Source organism: Heterocephalus glaber, unplaced genomic scaffold (genome assembly GCF_053883595.1).
Source record: "Heterocephalus glaber isolate CG9 unplaced genomic scaffold, H.glaber_assembly_v1.0 deba00001724, whole genome shotgun sequence".
NCBI classification, from domain to species: domain Eukaryota; kingdom Metazoa; phylum Chordata; class Mammalia; order Rodentia; family Bathyergidae; genus Heterocephalus; species Heterocephalus glaber.
In genome coordinates, this window is record NW_028258435.1 from 51,873 (window position 1) to 70,888 (window position 19,016).

The 19,016-nt window shown below is 42.8% G+C and overlaps 1 long non-coding RNA gene across 1 annotated transcript; it reads right to left on the minus strand.

Moving 5' to 3' along the window:
* Nucleotides 1-1,387: 1,387 nt before the first annotated feature.
* Nucleotides 1,388-18,032, minus strand: LOC147821620 (uncharacterized). The gene is made up of 3 exons (XR_015446759.1): nucleotides 17,867-18,032; nucleotides 7,292-7,421; nucleotides 1,388-4,289 (listed from the first exon to the last, which is right to left on the minus strand). It is a non-coding gene; the product is annotated as an uncharacterized LOC147821620 (long non-coding RNA).
* Between the last annotated feature and the right edge of the window lie 984 nt (nucleotides 18,033-19,016).

Below are 19,016 nucleotides of genomic sequence, written 5' to 3' on the forward strand. Positions count from 1 at the left end.
TGAGACAGGCAGTAGAACCACTGAGCTAAATCCCTGGCCCTTCTTTTTCATTTTTAACCAAATACAGATTCCTTTGATTTGTTAATTGGCCAACAGGTGAGCATATGAACTTAAGAGGTTAGTAACTGTTTCTTAATAATTCTATGTTAATAAAAAACTTTTGGTGCATTACTGACTTTCCTCACCTATTTAGGAATTGTCTCGGCATTCACTATGGTGATAGAGTAAAATGAGACCAATGTATTGAGTCCTTAAGTCAGAATTTAGTCACTAATAGTTGTTTGTTTAGCACTGACTACAGGAAAGTGAGTGCATTTGGTGCAGTTACAGTAAGGCACATATGATAAAGCTTCTCATAGTGTGCATGTTCCAGGAAATATTTGAATTGGGTTGTTATATAAAACAGGTTTTGATAGTATTTCTCAATTATTTCAAAATACAGTAATACTTTGTCACAAATGCTTCCCTTTGGAAACAATTTGTTTCATATGAAATGACAAATTTCCCTTCAATTGATACAGCTTGTTGCCGCTAGTCTGGAAGGATGAAAAACACACCAGGAGCCACGAAGACAAAGCAAAAGTAAAGCTTTAACACTGCCAGACCATTCTGGATTTGCACACGGAAGACTGGCCCTGTCCAGCACTCAGCCAAGGAGGATATACTCTCTGGGACAGGTGGAGTTACAAGCAAGGCACATGTAATATTCATTGGTTACAGAGTTCAAATATGCATTAGCAGGTAGGCTGAACTGTGGTATTGGCCCATACATAATATTAGCGTCAAGCTTATTGGGCAATTCAAACATGAGGTTAATATTTCATTCCAGCAAAATGACAAAACTACTTCAGGGACATTGACATTCCTGAGATGCGGAAGTTGGCTCAGACATGTTAAACAAAGAAAAATTTCAAGTAGGGAATTTCCCCATAGTAAGTCCAGCTTGAACCATGGAGGCAAAATTCCCCTTTCACATACACAAAAGCATAAGACAAAAAATTGATTCCATTAGCAAACTGCACATCCGGTGACCAATGACCGTTCCTTGTTGCAGGGCCAGGTGAGCTAAAACTATACAGATGTGCCACACTCTGGATTGAATGGAGTACTTTATTATAAGTCAGGTGATCAAGAATGGCTCACACCAGAAAAGTTCTCAACAAAGGAAAAGCAGTTTGTAGGGTCCTTTTAAGGGCTCTTCTATTTGGGGAGGGCTGAGAGGGGGAACACAAGCAGAATTTCACAGGACCAAAACTTTGCAAAGTCATTAGGTGTCAGGGGTGGTTTCACAGTTTAATTAAAACAAACTATCACACAGGTGAGGGAGTCTTGTTAAGGTAGTAACAATAGTGTCAGGTAAAAGAGCTGAAAACCAAGACCAGACCAGTACTACAAAAAAGCCTTTATTAAGGAGAAGGGACAATCTGCCAGGCTGCCTCTGAACAAAGAGTACAGGGGCTAGAGCACATTTATAGAGGTTGGGGGGGGATTGGGAGGTATGACAGAGGGATTGGAGGGTCTACAGGACATGTCGCCAAGGGATTGGAGGAACTTGTGAAATCACTAGTTGCCAGGAAGGGAGCGAGTATCAGGTCACTCTTTTGGCAGGAAGAGGGGCATGTTGGGAAGGTTGTCTTTTGGTGGGAGAAGCCATTTTGAGGGCTGGGTTTAGGCAGGGCACACTGCATCATGGGAGGAAAACCAGTTTGGGTGAGAAGGAAGCTATCTTGGGGTTGGGTTTTAGGTGGGAACACAGTGGATTGTGGGAAGGGGAGCTTGTGGAGGGAAATGGGGCATTATGGGAAGAAGGTGGCCATTACATGTAGTCGCTATTTTAAGGAGAAAGAAATCTATCATTCCAGGCTTTTGTTTTATGGTTGCTGGGCGAAGGTCTCTTCTTCTGGAGCTGCTTCAAGCTGACATCAGGGCGGAGGTTGGGGCTAGACTTGGATCTGATGGCAGGTGGAAGTGTTGTCTCATTTTCACAGTGGTTGGTATCCTGCCATAATGAGCTCAGTGACTGTCTGGTTGGTGAAGGCATGCATACGGTCCTGTAAAAAGTTTTGGAAACAGCAAAACAGACAGGGTCCGAGAAGCAGGATAAGGCAGATGGTGACTAGTGGTCCCATTAGAGGAAGAAGCCAGGGCAGCCAATTATTTACAGAAAAGAAGTTTCCATTTGCCCAATTGGACATGCGTTGATCAATGTTTAAGGCCCTTTTAGTGAGTCTCTTTGCTGCATCTCATACTATACCTGATTGATTTGTATAAAAACAGCATTTTTCAGCTAGGAAAAGACATATACCACCCTTCTCTGTTGTGAGGAGATCTAACCTCCTTCTATTTTGGAGAGTGACAGCCGCTAAGGAATCCATTTGGCTTTGTAAAACTATGATTGATTGAGCTACATCATTTAAGCTATCACTCAAGTCTTTGGAAAGAGTTTGAAAATAAGTTAGTGAGGTAGCTAGGGCCCCCACTCCTGTGCCCACAGTGGTAGTGATGCCTAGTCCTGTGAGCAAGGGTATTAACTGGACATCTCGTCTATGTCTGACCTGTGTTTTTGTTGGAACTGATAAAGTTTGATTGTTTGGGGCTATATCAATGTTAGGGCTGAGATAAACTAGTGTGCAGGTTCCAGTCCAGTTAGCCGGTAGGCACAGGTAGGCCGAAGTTCCACAAAGGAAGAACACACCTTGACTAGGTAAACAGAATTGGTTGTGTATGTCAAAAAGATGTGTGAGTTTGCTATTTTCATTTTCCCATATTCCTAGTGTTCCTGCCAATGCAGCACCTGTTAAGGGTTGAAAAGGTCTTTGGTGTGAGATTTGTTGGGCATTGCTGGTCTTATTTTCCCATAGGAGGAAGAATCTCTTGGTATCAACCAGAAGCCATTCTGGAGAATGGTTAAATGTTGGAATAAGAAGGCATTCTGATACTGAGGGGGCTGTGTTGCAATGGGTCCAGGGGTGTATAGTCATGCAAGGTGTATGGCGACCACTGCAAAACTCTGAATTTTTATTGAGAAGATCCTGTGTTATAAGTTTTGGAGCAGCAGTGAACCGGACAAGCTGAGTAAAGGGAGCATCTTGGGTGACCATGTAGTTAGCATGACCTGATGAGGCCTGTAATTGTAATGTGTAATTGCACTTTTGAGAGGGGAGATGTCCCAACATGGAGCCCATGGACAAGTTACGCTGAAGGCAAAGTGGGGCTGGAACGCTCAAGATGATGTCATCAGCTATAGGTCCAAGTATAGGTTTTTCCTTACTCTCATATAGAGAAAGGTTAGCCATGTAAGATTGAAGGAGTCGGGCTGCACGGCCTGTTTGTGTTCTTCTTGTCATGTCAGTGATGTGAAAGTTGGTGAGGGACTGTTTATTAAGTAACTGTAATGGGCGTCCCACCTTATACTGAGGATGGTAAGTGAGATCGGTTGTAGCCCAGACTTTTGAAGGTACCGGGATGGCCGTGTAAGAAGAAGTGGATAGGGATATACAGAGCCAACAGTCACTGGCTAGTGGTGGGTTGGATTGATTTAGTAGGGAGTGGGTTAACTGTAGCGTGTTATATAGATAGTTTGGAAGCAGGGAGTGAGTTAATTGGAGGGTGTTGTGTGTATGGTTGGGGTCAATAGGTAGGAGTGGGGTCATGGAAACAGAATATAGGAGGAGGAAGAAGATGAGAGTGGGGACATTGGAGAGGATTATGGTGTGGATCCCATAGCACATGACAGGATAGCGGTAAGTCCTGCCAAGAGAAAGAAGAGAAGAGAAAAGAGACATTTTTGTGTATGAGACCAATCAATTGCAGGATGAGACAGAAACAAGTCCAAATGTCCAAAAGAGGGACAGGGTTATACAAAAAGCCAAAGAGGCTGGATGGCAGGTTAACACAGGGATATGTCACGAAAGTGGGGTGAGGGTAGCGTTAACCAACATAGGAGGAGAGAGAGGATATCAGTGGGCTGAGTCTAATCTAGGGCAAGATCTAGAGGGAAGGGAGCTGATGTGGGTAAAGAGAACCAGCAGAGTAAGAGAAAGAAGTATAAAGAAACCTCTTCATAGCGGAAATCAGTCAGGGTTCCCTGAAAATAGCAATCAGTGATCCACTCGGTGAGGGTCTCAACCCAAACTTCTCTCGGCTCCTCGTTATCCTCAAGGAAGAGGTACACAAGGTCGTCCCGAAGTGCTTGAAGAAAGGCCGTAAACCGCAAAGTCAGATCATCGAGAGACATCAGTCTGGGGGTGGTTCCTCAGGGATCCAAGAAAGTTTGAGTCTTAGAGGGCCTGTTAAAAGAGATGAATAGCTGGGAGTTTTGGGTTTTTGTTGTTAAGACTGATCTCTCTGGAGAGCCAGAGGGACCCTCTTTATCCTCAAAAGGTGAAACTAGGGGACCTTCTCGTGGAGCTTTACCACCATAGGGGTAGACAAGGAGATGGTAAAGGGTCCCTCCGAACTCAGCTGAAGGGGTTTAGGGGAAAGTTTTAAGATATACCTAGTTGCCCAGGGAGAGAGGAGAGTATAGCTTGTCTGGAGAATTTGGAGGAAGGGTCTGATCTGCGAGAGATTGGAGATGATGAGCATAGCTGAGCATTGGAATATAGTCAGCAAGTGGTGGAGAAAGATCAGGCAAGTTAGAGAATAGGCGAGGCCCCCCATACATCAGTTGAAAGGGAGTTAAATTTAAAGGTTTTCGAGGCATGGAACAGAGCCACATGAGAGCCAAGGGAAGGAAGGTGATCCAGTTTTGTTTTAATTCTAGGGAAAGCTTGGTCAACTGAGCCTTTATGAGTCCATTAGCTCATTCTACCTTGCCAGATGACTGGGGTCTGTAGGGGATATGGAGCTTCCATTGTATGCTGAGTGTTTCTACCTGCTGAGTGATCTGAGAGACAAAGGCAGGTCCACTGTCAGATTGGACGGAGTGTGGAAGGCCAAACTGAGGAACAATTTCTGTCAGATGTATATGGACTACTGCAGCCGCTCCCTCCAATGTACATGGAAATGCTTCTATCCTCCCTGTGAATGTGTCTAACAAGGTTAAGACATATTTAACTTTTTTTTTTTTTTGGTACCAGGAATCAAACTCAGGACCTTGCACTTGCGAGGCAGGCGCCAAAACCACTGAGCTAAATCCCCAGCCCCATATTTAGCTCTTTTGGTGGGTGGCATGTGGGTAGTCAATTTGCTAGTCTTCCCCCAGCAACTGTCCCCAGGACTGGTGAGTCTCAACACATGTCTGAAGACCACCTTGGGGGTTGGTAGTAGAGCAGATGGAGCAAGCCTGTTATTGCCTATGTGTGTGTTGTCAGGGATGAGTAGTATAAAAATGGCCTGAGGTATGGGAGGTGTTGAGTCCCCATGTGGAGTGAGTTACGTAGGTCAGTGAGAAGAGGTATTACTTGGTCATTGGGTACAACGTGGCATCTCTGATAGAGGAGCCAATCATCCCTCAGTGTAGAGCCTCTTTCTATGTAATTGGCCTTTTCCTGAGGGGTGTAGCTATGTTTGAGAGGTGGAATAATTAGCATTTGGTTTGGGGGAGTGAGGTTCTGTACCGTTTCACCGGCAGTTTGATCAGCCCTATTGTTTCCCTGAGCTACAGGAGAAGACTGATGTCCCTTATAGTGAATGATCCCCACTTGTGTTGGGAGGGTGGCTGCTTGGAGAAGGGCATGTATCAGACACCCATTGACAATGGGGATTCCCTTTGTGGTCATAAAGCTTCTTTCTTTCCATGTAGAATCATGAGAGGGTAGGATGTGGTATGCATATTTGGAATCAGTATAAATGCATCGCTTGTTGTGGGCCAAGGTAAGAGCTCGGGTGAGGGCAATCAATTCTGCCTATTGGGAGGTAGTATTGTATGGGAGTGTGTTGGCCTCAATTGTCTGTGTAAGGGAAACTATGGAATATTCTGCCCCCTTCTGGCCAGGCACATGGATGGGAATTGAGCTGCAATCAATAAATCACGTGAACTCTGGATTTGGGATGGCCTCTGAGGAGACACTGGGAAGGGAAGGAAGCAGATCTTCAACTGCCACTGTGCAGGAGTGGGAGAGTGCCCTCATACAGGGGTTTAGCAAGTAGACTGAAATTGGCTAACCACAAGCAAAGAAAGCCCACAAGTCCCAGCAAAGACAGAATCTCGGCTTTGGAGGAAGGAACCGGGAGGTCTCAAGTGAGCTGTTTGTGGTCTAATGTGTTCTCACTGCTGGTATGAGATCTTCACCCCAAGGTATTGTGGACTGTGGATTGGCAGAGTTGGGCCTTGGTTTCTCAGACTCGGTACCCTTGTTGGCACAAGAAGTTGAGGAGTGAGGCTGTGTGTTGTTGGGAGAAGTCAAGGGAGGGACTGCATAGGAGTAAGTTGTCAACATATTGGAGCAGTTTAGAGGGCAAAAGATCTAACATAAAAAGGTCAGCAGTGGAGGGCTGTCCAAAAATATGTGGGCTGTTCCAAAACCACTGTGGGAGGACTGTCCAGGTGAGTTGTTGGGAATGATCAGAATCAGGGTCTGTCCAGGTAAAGGCAAAAAGGTCTCAAGATGTTGGGTGTAAGGGAATTGTAAAGAAGGCATCCTTAAGGTCCAGGACAGTGAATGAGAGGAAGATGGAATGTGGGACAAGAGAGTGTAGGAGTTAAAAACTACAGGGTGTATGGGGAGAACAGCAGCACTGATGGCCCTCAGGTCTTGGACCAATGGGTAGGAGCTGTTGAGGTTTAAGACTGGCAAAATGGAAGTATTGTATGGGGAATGGGTGGGCCATAGGAGCACCTTGTTTAGGAGGTCTGTGACAAGGGGTTTGAGCCCTCGTAGATGTTTTAGAGCTATGGGATACTGTGGGATGTTGGGGGTGTGGCATCTTTCCAGGAGATTAGGAGAGTGGTGACTGGCAATGGAAGGGGTAGAGGAATCCCATACCGAGGGATTGACATATATAGAAGAGGATATATCAGAAGAGCTGGAGGATAGATCTGTCAAGGGGGCAGCCTGGAGCAGTAAGAATGTTGGTGGGGTTTAAATTTGTGGGACAGAGAATGAGGGAGGCCCTAAATTTGGAAAGGATATCCCTGCCCGGGATGGGGGTGGGACAGCTAGGGATAATTTAAAAACTGTGAGAATGTGCTGCCTAACAGGCAAAAGGCTAGGGGTGGGGTGATTAGTGGGTTTGAAGGCATCCCTTGAACCCTCAAGATGGTTACTGTGGAAGGACGAGTAGGGCCTGAGTACTGTGGTAAGGCCGAGTATGTAGCCCGTGTCAAGCAAAAACGAAATAGGCTTACCTGAGATGCTGACAGTTACCTTGGGCTCACTGGAAGTGATGGCCGAGGGGGCTGCGGGTGACCCTGGGCACCGTCAATCCTCCATCGCCAGCCCGATGAGCTCTGACAGGGATGTCTCTGTACCTGCTGCCTGGGTTTGAGGAGGGAACGGCCTCTTACCTTTTCTGCAAAGGGGACAGTCAACCCTCCAGTGGCCTGTCTGCAGTCAGGACAGGGGCCAGCCAGAGGTTTGGGATTGCGGCAGTCTTTGGCCCAGTGCCCAGTTTGATCACATTTAAAGCAAGCCCCAGGGGGCCCTTCACGGGTGAATTTTCTCTTGTAGGATGGCGGTTTGCCCTGTAGGGCTGCTGCCAGCATCTGGTAATTGGCCATTTTCTGGTTTTTTACCTGTTCCTCACAGATACTGAACACCTTAAAGGCAACATTGAGGAGTTCAGTTTGCATGGCCTGGGGGCCCTCAACCTTTTTAAGTTTTCTTCTAATGTTGGGGGCAGACTGTGAAATTAAATGAGTGTTAATAACAATCGTGCCCACCTGAGATGTAGGATCAATCTTGGTATACTTCTGAAGAGCATCAGCCAATCGGGAAAGAAACTGCACTGGATTTTCTTGGGGTCCCTGAGTTATCTCTCTGATCTTGTCAAAACTGACTGTCTTTTGGGAAATCCTCTTTAAGCCTTCCATGAGACAATCACATAATCTCAAAATTCCCTGCCTGGGCCATTGTCCTGGTAAGTTCAATTAGATTGGGTGTCCGGTACTGCCTGCGTGCCTACTAGCTTAGTCGGGTCTATGGCATGGAAATCATCTCCTGCCGCCTAGGCTGCCCTCCAGACCCTCTGACACTCCTCTGGAGAAAGAGTGGTGGAGAGAATCATGTAGATATCTCCTCAGGTCATATCACAGGACTGAGTAAGGTAGCAGAATTCTTTTATATTAGACATTGAGATCAGAGAAGATCCTAAGTGTTTTTCAATCTGAGAAAGATCAGAGAAAGAGAAGGGGACATGTACTCTAACAATGCCCTCAGTCCCAGCAACCTCAAGGAGAGGCATCTGTGTAGCCAGGGTCGATGTTGGAAGGGTAGGGTACTGAGAATGGATGTGGGCTGGGGAATGTGGGAGTGAAGGTGGGTGCCGGGTGGGGGGGGGGTGGACATGAAGGGGAAGCAGAGCATGAAAAATTACTAAAAGGGGCAGAGGATGATGATGCTGGATTGTAGGGAGGAGGAAGGGTTAAAGGAGAGTGATCAGTGGGATCAAACGTGTCGGAGTCGAGATCGGGATGGGTGGACAGTGGGATTTGGCCTAGAAGTATCTGAAAGGGTGAACAGGTTTGACAGAGAGAGGGGCAAGTGCATAGGTAGAAGGCTTGTATGTAGGGGATTTCTAACCATCTGCCACTGCGTTGACAGAAATTGTGTAAGTCACACAGCATATTAAAATCAAAAGTACCATTTCTGGGCCATTGAGACCCACTGTCCAATTTGTATTGTGGCCAGATCTGATTATGATAGAAAATGAGTCGTTTTGATTTGAAGTCTGGTCCCAACAATCCAAGGGGCTGGAGTTGTGCCAGAAGGAAGCTAAGAGGTGCTGACGGGGGGATTTGGATTGTTGGGCTCCCATGTTAGGGTGGGTGAGAAGGAGGCAGCCCCCTGAGAAGGGCAAAAGGGAGGACCATCTTCATTCCCTTTGACAATCTCTGGAGTCTCCAGAGGGAGAGCAAGAGGAGCCAGGCCAATGGGGCATCCCCCAGGGATGCAGTCCTGGGCCAGTGGCTGAGGGGTCTCTGACCTAGCGCTAGAATTTCTTAGAGAGAAACAGACAGACAGAGGACCCGAGAGAGGGAGGCTGAGCCACCTACTCACCAAGGGATCAGTGACCAGTGTGGATGTATGACATCAGCAATGGCAAAGGCAGAGAGCCCCAAGAAGGTCCTGCTCAGCAGATGTGGTCCAGAGGAGATGGCCAAAAGGCCAATCGACCCCGACCCTTGGGAGATCATCACTTGATCGACTGCCTACCTCACAGGTTTCAGCACCAGATATGTTAGGTAAAAGAGCCGAAAACCAAGACCAGACAAGTACTACAAAAAGCCTTTATTAAGGAGAAGGGACAATCTGCCAGGCTGCCTCTGAACAAAGAGTGCAGCAGCATGGCAGGGACTTGGGCACCTTTATAGAGGTTCAGTGGGGATTGGGAGGTATGACAGTAAGGGATTGGAGGGTCTACAAGGCATGTCACCAAGGGATTGGAGGAATTTGTGACATCACTAGTTGCCAGGAAGGGAGCGAGTATCAGGTTACTCTTTTGGTGGGAAGAGGGGCATGTTGGGAAGAAGGCTGCCTTTTGGTGGGACAAGCCATTTTGAGGGCTGGGTTTAGGCGGGAAATATTGCATCATGGGAAGAAGAAAACCAGTTTGGGTGGGAAGGAAGCTATCTCAGGGTTGGGTTTTAGGCAGGAATGCAGCAGATTGTGGGAAGAAGGGGAGCTTGTGGCAGGAAATGGGGCATTATAGGAAGAAGGTGGCCATCATATATAGTGGCTATTTTAAGGAGAAAGGAATCTATCAGATAACACAGCTGCAGAATGCTCTACTAAAAGGTCATGAGGATAACATATATACCTTAACTGAGGGGATCCCAAGGAGGGGAGGGGAAGGCAACTACCTGGAATCACTTGACTTTACACAAATGGAGTCAGGTTGGCTATCACAGCCATCCTCCCCATACAAACACAAATGCATCCATCTTTCCCAAAATTGAAAAATTAAGTTCATAAAACAAGGTACCAATATATATTGCTTCACATTTGTAATACTGGTTATCACTCTAGACATCTTATTTCATGTTTTCTATAAAATGAGAGCTGGGCATCATTGTGCATCCCTGTAATCTCAGCACTTGGGAAATTAAAGTGCATTGCCTCAAATTCCTTTGTGAGCTAAAGGGAAGTCTGAACTACATAGTGAGACCCTGTCTCAAAAAACTAAAAATAAATAAATGAAACTTTAAAAAACGAATGCAGCAAGGATGGTGCTACACACATGGAAACACAGCATATTAGAATTATGAAGCAAGGGGATCACAGTTTCAAGGTCAAAATGAGCAATTCAGCAGGACTGTGTATTGTTAGGCAACCAGCATAAAATAAAAACATGTGAAATGTCCCTGGATTTCAAGTAGTAAATAGAACTTCACTGAGATAAAAGTAGAAATAGTTAAATCGATAATACACAGGTAGATATTGTAGTTCCAAATTTTAACTAACTTCAGAAATGCAAAGTGTAGATGATTCATTCTAAGTCACTTAATAATATTCATGCACTAGGTGTTAGATGTATTTAGATCACACAAAAAAACAATGTTTCCAAACAACAGGCAAGTTTTACAAAACTTTTGTCAGAACATATGCAATCATCCTCCATTACTACATATAAATACAGTCTTGATAGTAATACACAAAAATTAGAAGTTGTAGAGAGTGAATAGGTTTACAAATCCCATTAGCTTTCATTTCACGGGTAGGGGAAGGAACTCCAGGGCCTCAGTGTTCATAAGCATGTGCTCTATAACTGAACTACATTTAGTTCACCATGTATTTCTTTGATGCAAAATTCCTTCTTCAATGATCTTGTTTCAAATATGTCAGAAAATGAAGTTCAAAATATTTAGAATCAAGTGACAATTTAAAAATATTACCAGCTTGAAATAAGAAAACACTCAGTTAAATACAGAAGTTTTAAGAAATATGTTTAACAAAATAGTTCATGAGAAAAACACAACCATTAATAAAACTGAAATCAATAATATGAAAAATATGAACAACACAGGGAGTAACAACAAAGCAAGTGTAACAGCAAATCTCACTAGGAAAATGAGAAATATTTGCACAGACCACTGATATTTTAATTTCTGACAGTGACCCATTTTGATCCTGTTGATCAGAATCTGGAATGCTGGGATTACACAAGCATACCTCTGCACCTGGCTGATTGAGGATATTTTAAGATTAAAAGTATAATTAAAGTATCAATTAATGAACTTTAGAACATAGATATAAATTCTTAGCAACATGTAAAATTTCAAATATGGTATGTGAATAAGAGGAACTGTGGAGCATCCAACAAGTTGGGAAGCAACTCCAGTGGCAAACAAAATATTTCCCTTCATAAATTCATCTCCCAGTGTGATTACAGGTGCTTCAATGAAACTTTAAGATATAGATCAACATATGTATATACACCAATTCCCTATGATGAATATATTTGTTAAGTATGTAAAATATATACTGATCCAACCATTATACTAAAAAAAGGTAGTAGCCTCAACTAGACAAGGTCTCCTATGTCTAATTAAAAAAGGAGCAAGAGAGCCAGAAACAGTGGTACATAACTATAATCCCAGCACTTGAGAAACTGGAGTATTGTCATAAGTTCAAGGCCAGCCTGGGCTACATAGTGAGTTCAAGTCCAGCCTGGACTACCCAGTGAGATCCTGTCTATAAATACATACATACATAAATACATACATAGGAAATCTCTGCAGAAATTTCATCAAGTTAGTGTAATCTTTACTTGACACCAAGCAGCATGTTTACAAGGGCATAACACCTAGGAATGCAGATTTTCAAAGCCAGGATAAAACATTAAATAGTAAATTACAAGGGTGGTTAGAAAATAACTTCTCATCTTGGCAGGAAGCTAAGTGGTAGCATGGGTCCCTAACATATGTGATGCCCTAGGTGCAATACAAAGTACTACATACACACAGACACACTCACACAGAAACAATATTATAACTAAGTGATGCTTGTATATTTTATCAAAGATTAGAATAGTTCAGGATCAGAGATACAAATCAAGAAAAAAAACCTCATGTGATTATTTGAATCTTAGCATACACGTTTTCTAAATCTTACCTTCTATTAATTCTTTATTAAAGGTCTCTAATAAAAAGCTAAAAGGGATTAACAACTAGATTCAGCAGATATACCAAAACTAACATATGGGACTCTAAATGAAGAAATTCTTCATGACTTATTTTAGGATAAGAAATGAGTCAAGGATATTCATTACCTCCATTCTTCTGTCACAGGAGACCAAAATTCACATGTCATGTTATAATGCAAGGAAGAGAAATAAGTGCCACAAGGATTGAAATGGAAGAGGCAAAATCATTATTCACAGATAATGAAATTAACAAGATGTAACAACTTAGAACAATGACAAGAAGACCTATCTTGTCAGAGATCAACTAAACAATATTATACTCCTCATAGTATTAATATCACTAAAACATGAATACAACAAATCCAAGGGATTTCCAATCAGAAAATATAGTATAAAGGAATAGCTCTAGAATTGTTTTTTTATCAAGGTCAGTATATACATAATAGCTACAGAGAAATGGTCTTTGGTTTAGGCTTGTTTAAGGATGGGTTTTTGACAATACTACAAGTTTAAAAAATGATTTGCTATTAATAGAATCAAAAGTGCAAAAATGTACTCATGACATGAATCATGAACATTGTAGGGAAGAAATTATATTTTTAAAAACACATTTTATTAGAAGGTTGGACTTTTATCAATTTTTGCATAAACTTCTAATGTTAGACTTAAAAGAAGTTAACAGATGGACCACTCTGCTACTTGTCTCAATCTATGTCAGTATTTTAAATATTTAAATTCCATGAGGGATTCTTCTGGAACCCAGTCTTGCAAAATTAGAAGAGAAAGTCCTAGGGAAGCTCGGGGAAAAAGCTAACATTTTCAGCCCTAAATATTTGAACCCACTAAAGATAAATAATATCTACTATCTCAACTCTCCAAAGTTTACTGTGTTGATACGATCCTTTGGGCCTATTTGTGGGGCAGCTGAATAAAATGAGGAAGTAAAATTAAGGTCCATGTGCCTCCTATACAAACAGAAAACAAGGAGTTATTGTGAACTGACTTGTAGACAAAGTACGAATGGCCCTGTATGTTTTTATAGAGATGGCATTTTCCAACCAAGCACAGTGCATCCAGTTTCCTGCCAGTCACATCACTCTATGAAGCAGGAAAACCAAATGGAAGAATTGATTGTTGTACACAGTGTACTGCTTTGCATGGTCTCAGTTGAAGAAATTGGTGTAAGAATCTTGACTTTTTAATATTTAGAAACAAATAAAAATGGAAACATGATTTAAAAAACCAAGAAAAATGAAACGGAAAAGATAATCTGAACATTTAGAAAGTAATGTACAGAGAGATCTGATATGATATGCTAAAATTTTCAAATTATATTCTGATACAAGCATATTTATAATACCACTGAAGCAACTATAAATGTGACAAAAATCTTCTACAATCCCTTTGGAGAAACAAAGTATAGCACTCTATTCTTTAAATCTCAAAAAGTAAAGAGATGTTTCCCTTTCCATTTTCTGGGTCATATTGGAGAGTTACAATCATTTACATCCACATAGGAGATAACATTTAGACACACTAAATTTATAAGATATATAAAGAAGTACTTCTGCTTTATTCTAAAGTGAGACTTGATATGGTTGGCAGTATAAATCAAGAGGAACAAGTGATTCATCACACATTTATGGTGGTAAATTGTACATTTTGTGGGCCAAACTCTATTCCAGTCAGAAATAAGGCAAAAATATAAAAAAAGAAACTATAACACATGCAAGAAGGTATAAGAAAATCACTTTCTCATCTGGCAAGAGTGGAAAAATCTCCCAATATAAATTTGTAAAGGCACAAATGTTAAGGTGACTGTAAAAAGACACAAAAAGAGTAACAGGATTTCTGTTCAGCAAAGAATATCCTTGACAAAATTAACCTGTAGAGTAAAAATTATACAAGGGGGCTGGGGATTTAGCTCCATGGCACCACACCTGCCTGGCAAGCACAAGGTCCTGAGTTCGGTCCCTGGTACCAGTAAAAAAAATACATACAAAAATTATACAAAATATTTTCATTCTCTACAAGTGATAAATAACTAGAAGAGAAAATCGCTCATTAAAAAATTATCTCAACACAAAATGCATGCATAATACAAGCAAATAAATTAAAGAAGAGCTTACACAGCAAAGTAGAAAAATGAAGACATAGAAGACATGGAAAAATGGACGTAAATATCAATTCAACTCAGTAAAATTAATCAAATTTGAAAACATCTGGAGTTTATCAGGAAGACAAATAGAAATTATTGCCCCCTGGTGGTGGTAGTGTAGATGGTGTATATTAGATTTTAAATTGCTAGTGCACAGTGTGCAGCATGCTCCTGAGCATCAGTGGCATTTCCTCTAATCTGTTTCCAGGGCAGCAAGAAAGAGAATGCTTCCAGTGCATTTATATCACTGACAGAACCTGAAAAGTCTGCTTTCCCACAATTGTGGAAAAGGCAGCTGAGGTGTTATGTTCCATACACATGTTTTCTCAAGTGTGGAATTACCAATGACTGAAAACCTCTCACTTAGCAGCTAGCAGTGGACACATAAGCTCCTGGATGATATGGCACCCCTGTTAGGTCAAAAAGACCCCAGAAGATGACATTTTTCTAACTTTAACTGCATGACAAATCCAAGCTCAGTGACACAAAAATCTCAGTCTGTACTTGAACACTTTTTCTCTTCTTCTTTCTTGTTTGTTTGTTTTTTAAAGACAAGGTCTCACTAAGTAGCCCAGGCTGGCCTCAAACTCGTGGCAATCCTTTTGATTCAGCCTCTTGAGTGGTCGCATTACAGGCATGTGCCACCATGCCAGGTGCTTTTTCTCTTCTTCTCCCCTCCCCCCACTTCCTTTAAGATTCTACTGGAGCAAAACCCCACAAAGGTCTCCACAGCTTGCTATGCTATGATGACACACACCGGGGATGTAGAGGCCAGACTATGGAGGTAAGTAAACTGAAGCTCTGCTTTATCTGAGCTGCGCCCTTCTGCAGAGGCCATTCCCACGGGCTTCTCCAGGATCCCAACATGATAGAGTTGTCCACAGAGTGTGGGGAATTCCACAAAATGCTGGGGAATTTCATGGACTGCAGACTCCAGCCCCATATGCAACCCAGAAGATATGCCCATGGTCATCTCTTTCCCTAGTGATAAAAATCACTGCAAAGGAAAAAGAGCCCAAGTCTGGAAGGAGTCCCATTAAGTCTGGAAGGTGACAGTTCTAGGCAAACATGAGTTCAGGCCATTAAGAAAAGAGGTAGTCAAAACAGAAAATAGTAGAGTAGAAAGCCATATATTTTCTCCAAGACTGAGGCAGTAAGAATTTTTCCCATAATCACCATAAAATAGAAGTAGAAATGGAAGTGTTTTCTCTTCAGCATTGTCAATGGTTGGTGTCTTGTGGTCAAACTGCTCACCCCTGTGTCTGATCACTGACAATTTCTAACCTATTCCATTGTCCTCTTGAAACAAGTCAGACAGTATGACCAGTGTGGTGCACCTCTCTATAATACTAAAACAATAAACAACCAAATCAAACCAAAACCAGAAAACAAAAGCCACAGCACTGCTATTTTTTTAATCAAAAAACTACTTGTACTGTATCCCATTTCAGTTGCTGCAGAGAACTTGATTAATACAGCACTAAACACAGTATACTGCCTGATAAGTTTCATATTCTACAAAGAAGCACTGTACAAAGAGTTGAAGGAACAAGTCTACACATTCTGCTTGAGTAACCAAAGGAAACTAGCTTGATCAACCCACAGGCTGTTCAAAATATAATGTATGGGAAATGCACCAAATATACATAATTTAGCAAGCATTTTTAAGCCTTGCCTCCTTAAAACTGATAAACACACTTATATTGACCTGTATTAGAGGAAATGTATGTAACACTGCTTATTTCATAATAAAATAAATAAATATAAATATCACTAAATATCACATAATTTATTGAATGTGCTACACTGTAAATCACTGGACATTTTCACTTGGGGTCCTGCTGCTAAAAGAGCAGGGACTCACTGCTGCCCCCCAGCATCTCAAGCAAGTATTATAGCACAGACCACTAGTGCAAACAGCATAGAATTCAAAATAAAAGTAAATTTCCCACTGAGTACTTATCACTTTTTCCTTTATGCTTCAGTGCTGGACTGAATTCAGGGCCTTGCACGTGTTGCACAAGTTACTTTGGATTGGAGACACAGCCCCAGTGATTTTACTTTATGTTGATCTGGGTCTTGCTCCATTGTTCAGGCTGAACTTGCTATTGCAATAATCCTGCCTCAGTGTCCCAAGTAGCTGAGATGAAAGGTGGGCAGCACCATGCCTCACTAAAGTTCCTTTAACCAAGCACAGTAATTCTAGATAATAATGGTGATTAAGGTGCCATATACCTGTCATCTCTGCACTCCAGGAGGCTGAAAAAACAGGATGAAAAGTTTGCTGCAGCCTGGGCCACAAAGTGAGATCTGCTCTCAAAATTTTAAAAATATTAAAAGGTGGAGAACGTAGTCCAGAGAAAAAGTCCTAAGTTCAATATTTCTACAATAAAAATATTAACCACATCTCAAATCTACTGTACCCCAGAGAAATCCCTTTCTAGCATACTTAGAGGACGATATCTAATTTTTAAGCCAAGCAAGTCAAACAGTTTCCTAATTTTCACATTTACATCAAAAACAATTAGGGACAAGGGTACTGAAACACACCACTAGATTCAAAATTCAGGAAGCAGTGTCAGGAGGATAGATACATTGGAGGCAAACTTGATCTACACAGTTAAGTTCAAGGCCAGCCTGAAATATGCAGAAGCACTTTGTCTCATAAAGACAAAAAAAAAATTGATTAGGTTACCTAATTAGTAGTAAAATAAGATATATTTATCTAAATTTTACTAAGCCTTCTCCTTCCTTTGGGGCTTTTTTTTGGCGGGGGGGGGGGGTCAGGTTGTTGTTCTCTGGGTCTCACTATGCAGTTTAGGCTGGTCTTTGGTAGCCCAGAGTGGACTCCAACTCAGAGTGAACTTCTTGCCTCTGCCTTTGGAGTGCTGGGATTACAGGTGTGCACCTGCACGCCTGGCGATCCTTTCTATTAATTCTCATGGCATTAATATTCACTGATTCTGAGTGTGGCACTGTGGGCATACATTGCAATTTTGGCAATTTATTGCCATCACAAAGGAGCGTGGTCTGAGGACCTAAGGTGTGGCTGAGAACCTGTACCACAGACATTTATAAAACTGAGGTCCACCAGGTCAGCTGGAGGGACGCCTGAGACCAGGGATCCCGAACACCACAGTGCCCCAGCTTGACTCCCCACCGGAGGCAGGGTCTCCCCACAATTCCCACTCTCTGCGCACAGGTGGAGACGCAGCTGCGGCTGTCCCCGCACTGCACTCCAGGCCGGCAGGGGGTGGGCTGTGGAGAGACGGTGCTGGGCACACAGTGTAGACCTGCCTGAGGCAGGGTGGGAGGTCAGAGTGTCCACGGCGCCGAGACCAGGAGCAGCTCTGGTCCCAGCAGCGTGGAGGCGCCGGCGCCATTGCTGTTCCCACCGCTTCCGCCCAGGCCTCGCCCCTTCCCGTCCTGTCCCGAGTCAGGGCACCCGTTGCACAACCTCACCATTGCTGCTGGAGGGTCTCCCCGGGTGCTTCCCGCAGCCTGCAGCCAGTAGAAATCCTAAACCAGGACGGCCTAGCCAGCTGGGCGGCTCTCAGCGCCGTGCTCAGGATCCGGGCTTTGGCGCCAGGAAACAGAACCCGCCTTCCCCGCCACCTGATTGGACAGTTCATACAGCCCGCCCCTCAACGCTGACTGGCTCCTGCTCCACTGCCCGCCCTCTGAGCTGAGAGTGACAACAGAAGCGGATTCTTTCCTGTGTGAGTGCTGCTCAAATGGGAGATTCTAACCTGGACACCTTTTTTTTTTTTTTTTTTGCTTAAATTCTTTTATTGGTACATTCTAGGTATACGGTTCGTTTACATTTATCATTGGGTGCTTGTGCCTGTACATGATGAGTCTTGGTTCTTATTTTTTCCCCATTCCCAGTCCTCCCTTCACCCCCTCCACCCTTCCCTATTTACATACTTCGTTTCCATTTTTTTTTTTCTTTTCTCATAATTTTTCGTTTCCCTTTTTTCCTTTCCCCTTTCCCTCCCATCACCTCTAGCCCTTTGGACCTTTTCCTATTTCAAAGTATCAATTGTTAGTCATTAATCCTTTTAATCCTTATTTACACTCTCAGTTTCTCACACTAGAGAAAGTTCGGTATTTACACGAGTGTGTCTTATTTATTTCACTTAAGAGTATCGCCTCAATGTGCATCCATTTAGCTATAAATGACTCTAGTTTTTCGTTCTTTATGGCTGAGTAGTACTCCATTTTATAAAAAATCCGCATCTTCTTTATCCAGTCTCCAGTTGATGGGAACTTGGGCTGTTTCCAAGCTTTAGCTATTACAAGCTGTGCTGCTATAAACATAGGTGCACATATATCGCTGTGGTATGATTCTTTTAATTCTTTGGGGAAGATACCCAGCAGGGGAATAGCTGGGTCAAATGGGACCTCTAATCCTAGTTCTTTGAGCTTATCTCCATACTGATTTCCACAGTGGTTGCACCAGTCTGCACTCCCACCAACAATGGAGAAGGGTTCCTTTCTCCCCACACCCCCGCCAGCATTTGTTATTGGTTGATTTCTTGATAGCAGCGATTCTTTGTGGGGTGAGGTGGAATCTCAGTGTTGTTTTCATCTGCATCTCTCGAATGATAAT